The sequence below is a fragment of the Vidua chalybeata genome, chromosome 6 (genome assembly GCF_026979565.1).
Source record: "Vidua chalybeata isolate OUT-0048 chromosome 6, bVidCha1 merged haplotype, whole genome shotgun sequence".
Lineage (NCBI taxonomy): Eukaryota > Metazoa > Chordata > Aves > Passeriformes > Viduidae > Vidua > Vidua chalybeata.
The window spans coordinates 660,685-667,359 of record NC_071535.1 but is presented as its reverse complement, the minus strand read 5'-3'; the positions used below and the strand labels follow the sequence as shown (position 1 = coordinate 667,359).

The following is a 6,675-nucleotide window of genomic DNA, read 5'->3' as shown; positions in this document are numbered from 1 at the left end:
TTCCCAGGCTCGCCTGTCACACGCTGGGCAGGAATAACGGGATCATCTTGGCAGGAATACCTGGCACAGGTGCCCAGATCAGCTGTGGCTGCCCCTGGATCCCTGGCAGTGCCCAAGGCCACTGGGGCTTGGAGCAGCCTGGGACAGTGGGCCATGTCCCATTGGGGTGGCACTGGGTGGCTTTGAAGTCCCTCCAAGCAAAACCATTCCATGTTTCTATGACTCTATGAAAACCTCAGGTTGGGTGATGTCCATTCAGTCAAAGTAACATTTATTTAAGCTTTGGAAAGATTTCTACTGTTTCATGCTCTTTGCTTTAAATGTGAATATTTTACTGCACTGGGCTGTGACCCGCTCCAGGTGTCAGCTGTGGCAGGGACGTGGCTGCTCCTGCTCTGGAGCTGGATAAAACATGGGGGTGTTGGGAGCTTTTCAGCCAGGCTGGTGTTCCCAAGAGATCCAGTTCTCTTTTTGTGTTGCAGTTCATTTTAGAGGGCACAGGAGTTTCTCCTTTTTCTGGCCCCGAGGCTGCCAGAGCTCCAGGAGAGTTTGGACAGCGCTGCCAGGGATGCCCAGGGTGAGGTTGTTGGGGTCTGGGCAGGGACAGGGGTTGGGATGATCCCTGTGGGTCCCTCCAGCTCAGGACATTCCAGGATTCTGTGCTTTCTGAGAGCAGGGCTGTCTCACACATCATCCCTGCACTGTGGAAGCTGAGCTGATGAAACGATCTAGGAAAAATAAAAAATCTCATGTAGTCAGAGCTCTGAGAGAAAAAGCACCCCATGCAAGGCTTCCCGGAGCGCTACAATCTCCTGGAAATAAACGAACAGATTGCCATGAATGAATAAACTGCTTAAGACACTAATTCACATTCAGGAGGCCACGGGGCTGGGGATGGGTGAGGATGACAGAACTGTTTCCCTGTGATTGTTGCTGCACGGAGCTGGAGGAGGCAAACAGAAGGTGGCCGTGCTCTGCACACAAACTGCTGGGCACAGATGGTTCCTGGGGCTCCTGCCCACGGAAACGGGCCAGGAGCGTGTGCCAGCCTGGCTCCCTGCTCGGGGAGAAGGCGTCTGCAGGGCAAACTGCGGGAGGAGCAGCTGAGGGCACGGGGATGGTGCAGCTGGAGAGGAGCAGACGGAGGGAAGAGATCAGAGGGAAGAGCTCAGAGGGAAGAGCTCTGCCTTCTGGGACAGGGACAGAGCCAGGGAACGGCTGCGGCTTGGCCAGGGCAGCTCAGGCTGGAGCTTAGGGAAAGGTTCTTCCCCAGAGGGTGCTGGCACTGCCCAGGCTCCCCAGGGAATGGGCACGGCCCCGAGGCTGCCAGAGCTCCAGGAGCCTTTGGCCAGCACTGCCAGGGATGCCCAGGGTGGGATTGCTGGGGGGTCTGGGCAGGGACAGGGCTTGGGATGATCCCTGTGGGTCCCTCCCAGCTCAGGACATTCCTGATTTTCTGATTCTAAGAGAAAATATGGGAAATTTGGGCCATGCACTCACTGGGCCATGGATCTGCAGCCCTCAGGAAAGCTGTGGGCACAGCACACATGTGGGGTGGTGATCAGGGAATCCTTTAGTGCCCCTTTGCTCATTCCAGTGTTTGTGTGCAGCTGTAGCTGCTCAGGCCCCGCTGTCCTGAGAGCCAGGACACGTGGCAGTGGGACTGGGGCTGCCATGGGACCTTTCCATGGCACCTGCCCATGGTATCCATGGTGGCACCTGTCCATGGCACCTGTCCATGGTATCTATCAATGGCTCCCGTCCATGGTATCTGTGGTGGCTTCTGTCCATAGCACCTGTCCATGGTATCCATGGTGGCACCTGTCCATGGCACCTGTCCATGGTATCTATCAACGGCTCCTGTCCATGGTATCTGTGGTGGCACCAGTCCATCGTACCTGCCCGTGGTGTCCGTCATGGCTCCTGTCCATGGTAGCTCTCCATGGTATCCATGAACGACACCTGTCCACGGTGTCCGTGGTGGCACCTGTTCATGGCACCTGCCCCTGGTATCCATCAATGGCTCCTGTCCATGGTACCTTTCCATGGTATCTGTCAATGGCTCCTGTCCGTGATACTCATGGTGGCACCCGTCCATGATACCTGTCCATGATAGCTGTCCATGGTATCCATCAGTGGCACCTGTCCATGATACCTGTCCATGGTACCTGTCCATGATACCTGTCCATGGTATCCATCAATGGCTCCTATCCATGGTGTCCATCAGTGTCTCCTGTCCATGGTATCTGTGGTGGCTTCTGTCCATGGCACCTGTCCATGGCACCTGTCCATGTTATTCATGGTGGCACCTGTCCATGGTACCTGTCCATGGCACGTGTCCATGGTGTCCATCAATGGCTCCTGTCCATGGTGTCCATCAGTGGCTCCTGTCCATGGTATCTGTGGTGGCTTCTGTCCATGGCACCTGTCCATGATACCTGTCCATGGCACCTGTCCATGTTGTCCATCAATGGCTCCTGTCCATGGTATCCGTGGTGGCACCTGTCCATGGTACCTGTCCATGGTGTCTATCAGTGGCTCCTGTCCATGGTATCTGTGGTGGCTTCTGTCCATGGTACCTGTCCATGGCACCTGCCCATGGTACCTGTCCATGGTGTCCATCAATGTCACCTGTCCATGGCATCCATCAGTGGCTCCTGTCCATGGTGTCCATCAATGTCACCTGTCCATGGCATCCATCAGTGGCTCCTGTCCATGGTGTTCATCAGTGGCTCCTGTCCATGTTGTCCATCAATGTCACCTGTCCATGACATCCATCAGTGGCACCTGTCCATGGTGTCCATCAGTGGCTCCTGCCCATGGTATCCATGGTGGGACAAGCTCTGGGCCCACGTGCAGGGAGAAGCCCAGGCCCTCTGATCCTGGTGGATGTCTGCACAGCATTTCCCGTGTGTGCCACCTGTGCCAGGCTCCCCCGTCCAGGAGAGCAGCTCCCACCTCCTGGAGCCCCTCTGGGTCCCACCCAGCCTGTGTTTGGAGCTCTGGTGACCTGCAGGGGATGGAACCTCTCAAAAGCCCCTGTTTGCTGTGGAAAGCCCAGCGAGGGTTTGGGGGCTCTGGGCTCCAGGATTAGCCAGTGCTGTTGGTGCCAGGAGCAGCTGCTGCCCAGCACCGACAAATGGGGACTTGATGAGTTCCTGGGATGACAAATGGAGCGAAGATAAAGATCTGTGTGAGAGAACCGTTCAGTTCAGCTCTGTCAGGGAAATCCTCGAGCTGAGCTGCTCTGCGCTGAGGGAGCCAGTGAGGGGGGGCTGCTCAGGCTCGGGGGGCTCTGGGGACACTGCTGCTGCTTTTGGTCTGTGGGGTCTCAGTGAGCAGAGCCTGCCCTGACCCCAGAGCAGCACCTGACCCCAGAGCCCACCCTGACCCCTGAGCAGCATTCTGACCCCTGAGCAGCACCTGACCCCAGAGCAGCACCCTGACACCCAGGAGAGATCCTGACCCCAGAACAGGATCCTGACCCCTGAACAGGATCCTGATCCCAGAGCAGCACCCTGACACCCAAGAGAGATCCTGACCCCAGAACAGGATCCTGACCCCTGAACAGGATCCTGACCCCAGAGCAGGATCCTGACCCCAGAGCAGGATCCTGACCCCAGAGCCCATGCTGACCCCAGAGCCCATCCTGACCCCAGAGCCCACCCTGACCCCAGAGCAGCGGCGTGTGGCTGTCCCCACTCCACAGCAGCTCAGGGCAGTGCAGGGCTGTGCCCTTGCAGGTGTGACACTCCGGGAGGTGACCAGGGGAGCAGAGTGGCTCCGGGCCATTTGCAGTGAGTGTGGATCACACGTTAATTAATTAGTGCTGGCCTCGGTGGCTCGTTAGCCCGTGCAGCTGGCACCCCAGGAGCAGTACAGCCAGCCCCGGCCCCGGCTGTGCTGGGGGGTGCCCGGGCTGCCCTGGTACAAACCCCAGCACAGCAGGGCACTGGGGCAGGGCTGTGGGGCCAGCTGTGGGGATGGCCCAGTGCTCGGGGCAGCCTGGGCTGAGCTGGGCCTGCTGGAGGGTGGCACTGGGACCTGGGGGGCCACAGCCAGCCTGGGGTGGTGCTGACTGGAGAAGGAGCAGTCAGGGCTGGCTGCCACCACGGGGCAGATCTTCCCCTGCCCACCCCTGCCCTTCCCTGCCCTTCCCATCCCTTCCCCTGCCCTTCCCTGCCCTTCCCTGCCCTTCCCTGCCCTTCCCAACCCTTCCCTGTCCTTCCCTGCCCTTCCCTGCCCTTCCCATCCCTTCCCCTGCCCTTCCCTGCCCTTCCCTGCCCTTCCCAACCCTTCCCTGTCCTTCCCTGCCCTTCCCTGCCCTTCTCCTGGTCAGATGTCTCCAAACCCCACGCAGGCTTTGTGCTGAGCCCTCAGGACTTGGGTTCTCCTGGTGGCCTGGACGCTGCAGGGCTGTCCGGGGGTTTTCTCAATTAAAGCCACTCTTCCATGTTGAAATAAAATCAATGCTCCATTATTTCCTATCAGCCTTCATTGAGGCCAGTGGCTGGTTGGCAGCAGGTGAGTAAAACATGAGAAATGGTGTTTGAATAGGGTGGTGCCTCCTCTGGCTGTTGTTCCCAGCTTTCAGCAGCTCCTCTATAGGGATTTCTCTGCTGTTGGGTTTAATGGTGGTGGCCTTGCACAAATATCCCCAAATTACTTTTGAATCCCTCTATCTGCACCATCTGACAGCAGCGATTTCATTATGCATCAGCTGCAAATGCATTTGAGTTGTACAAAACTTCTTTGAAGATCTTTCTGCTATTTAATCTCCTTGAGAGTGGAAGACAACCGGAATATTGAGGTCATGGAAGAGTGGGAGAGCAAAGAGAAATGCAGTCCTGGAAGAGCAGGTGGGTGGGAGCTGTGCCTTTTTCCTTAAATCAAGTGCAGGAGAAGCTTTCCAGCCCGACTCTGGAGGATTTCCAGGCAGCACAGTAGCTATTTTTATTAAACTGTTTTCCTGAACAGCTGCCTACTCAGGAGTGTCCCTCTGCATTTACTTTCTGTCTCAATATTCCTTTGGTAATAGAACACAGTCATTTAGGCTGGGATAAAAAAGGGAATTAAAATACCTAACATATCCACAGGGCTGGGTTTTCTCGGTGCTTTGCTGCTGTGGGGAGTTGAGTTTAACTCCTAATTACATGGTAGGGTTTGCAGCCTTGGCACTGTAGATGCTTTTTAGTAAATTCTAAATGGCAATTCTTAAACAAGGCTCTGGAGCTGCTGAGAGGAGAGGAGAGGAGAGGAGAGGAGAGGAGAGGAGAGGAGAGGAGAGGAGAGGAGAGGAGAGGAGAGGAGAGGAGAGGAGAGGAGAGGAGAGGAGAGGAGAGGAGAGGAGAGGAGAGGAGAGGAGAGGAGAGGAGAGGAGAGGAGAGGAGAGGAGAGGAGAGGAGAGGAGAGGAGAGGAGAGGAGAGGAGAGGAGAGGAGAGGAGAGGAGAGGAGAGGAGAGGAGAGGAGAGGAGAGGAGAGGAGAGGAGAGGAGAGGAGAGGAGAGGAGAGGAGAGGAGAGGAGAGGAGAGGAGAGGAGAGGAGAGGAGAGGAGAGGAGAGGAGAGGAGAGGAGAGAAGAGAAGAGAAGAGAAGAGAAGAGAAGAGAAGAGAAGAGAAGAGAAGAGAAGAGAAGAGAAGAGAGAAGAGAAGAGAAGAGAAGAGAAGAGAAGAGAAGAGAAGAGAAGAGAAGAGAAGAGAAGAGAAGAGAAGAGAAGAGAAGAGAAGAGAAGAGAAGAGAAGAGAAGAGAAGAGAAGAGAAGAGAAGAGAAGAGAAGAGAAGAGAAGAGAAGAGAAGAAGAGAGAAGAGAAGAGAAGAGAAGGAGAAGAGAAGAGAAGAGAAGAGAGAAGAGAAGAGAAGAGAAGAGAAGAGAAGAGAAGAGAAGAGAAGAGAAGAGAAGAGAAGAGAAGAGAAGAGAAGAGAAGAGAGAGAAGCTGCTCACTCCTCTTGGGATTAGGGTTACAGCGAGGAATTCCCAAAGTCTGACCACAACCCCTGCTCAAATTAAACTTTGGGGTATTCACTGCCCTTCCAGCACTGTGCTGTCCTGTTCTGGAACATGTCCTTGTCCCCAGTCCCTCTCCAGCTCTCCTGGAGCCCCTTCAGGCCCTGCAAGGGGCTCTGAGCTCTCCCTGGAGCCTTCTCCTCTCCAGATGAGCATTCCCAGCTCTCCCAGCCTGGCTCCAGAGCAGAGGGGCTCCACTGGAGCATCCCCATGGTCTCCTCTGAATTTGCTCCAGCATCCATGTCCTCCTTGCGCTGAGCACCCCAGACCTGGGCACTCAAGTTGAAAAATTACCCATAAAAAAAAAAAAAAAAGTCTATAAAATACCTATTAAATGGTTGGGCTTGATGATCTTGGAGGTCTTTTCCAAACTAGGTGGTCCTGTGATTATTCCCTTCTTGAGCAGCAGACACAGCCATGGAGAGCAGGATGCAGTGCTGTGGGAATCGGAAAGATGAAATCCTCACAGACTCAGGAGGGTTTGATTTACAGCCTTAGGAGAAGCCTAGATTGATGTGAAAGCAAGGTGCACAGACATTGAACAGAGAAATCATAAACTTATATTTCTGTAGTTATAGGTAAGAATATGCCTTAAGTGAATCAGAAACTGTATTAGATAAGGTAATGGTTTTATAATATAGTAATGTGGTAATGTGATTGTAATAGAATA

The 6,675-nt window shown here is 54.7% G+C and overlaps 1 long non-coding RNA gene across 1 annotated transcript; it reads right to left on the bottom strand.

The window, feature by feature from the left end:
• Positions 1 to 250: 250 nt before the first annotated feature.
• Positions 251 to 1,680, bottom strand: LOC128790237 (uncharacterized). The gene is made up of 2 exons (XR_008431669.1): positions 1,501 to 1,680; positions 251 to 728 (listed from the first exon to the last, which is right to left on the bottom strand). It is a non-coding gene; the product is annotated as an uncharacterized LOC128790237 (long non-coding RNA).
• Positions 1,681 to 6,675: the final 4,995 nt, after the last annotated feature.